Here is a 663-nt window from a genome sequence, read left to right on the forward strand (position 1 = left end):
TAATCAAGGATGCTTTAGGCAGAATATTAAATGATCCAGTAAGTATTAAAAGATGGAAGGAATATACTGAGTCATTGTATCAAAAGGAATTGGCAGATGCAGAAGAATTTAATGAAATAACTTATGAGCAAGAGCCTATGGTGATGAAGGAAGAAGTTCAAGCTGCCATGAAGGAAATAGCAAAAAATAAGGCCCTAGGAATAGATGATATACCAATTGACATATTTCAGCTTCTTTGTTTTAGCAAGGCAAGATGGCAGTTGTTCTCACAGCTAAGATTTTGTTAATGAGATTCTAGTAAGAAAAAGAGTGACAGGAATTTTCACAGGGCCAAAACAACGGTAATAGTCATTTAAACAATCCCCTACCCTATGCCATTGCTTAGAATCAACAGTTCCTTCTTGTGGAAACCATGGGCAAACATCTTCTAAAAACAAGAAAAATTTCTTTAAATCTTTTTTAGTTACCCTTATACCTCTTGCCTTGAGGGAATCCTTGATACCTTTACGAACAATTCATGTTCACTTAATCCCTGTCCCATAAGTTTGCTGTCCTTACCTCCTCTCGTGCCTGTCTCACAGGGTGGGTAATCCCGTGGCAGCAGCTACGTGCCTTTCTCACAGGAAGAATAGTCCTGCAGCTGGCAACAGTGTGAGTCTTCAC

Source organism: Elephantulus edwardii, unplaced genomic scaffold, assembly GCF_000299155.1.
Source record: "Elephantulus edwardii isolate Elephantulus edwardi_28Jun2011 unplaced genomic scaffold, EleEdw1.0 scaffold00074, whole genome shotgun sequence".
NCBI lineage: Eukaryota > Metazoa > Chordata > Mammalia > Macroscelidea > Macroscelididae > Elephantulus > Elephantulus edwardii.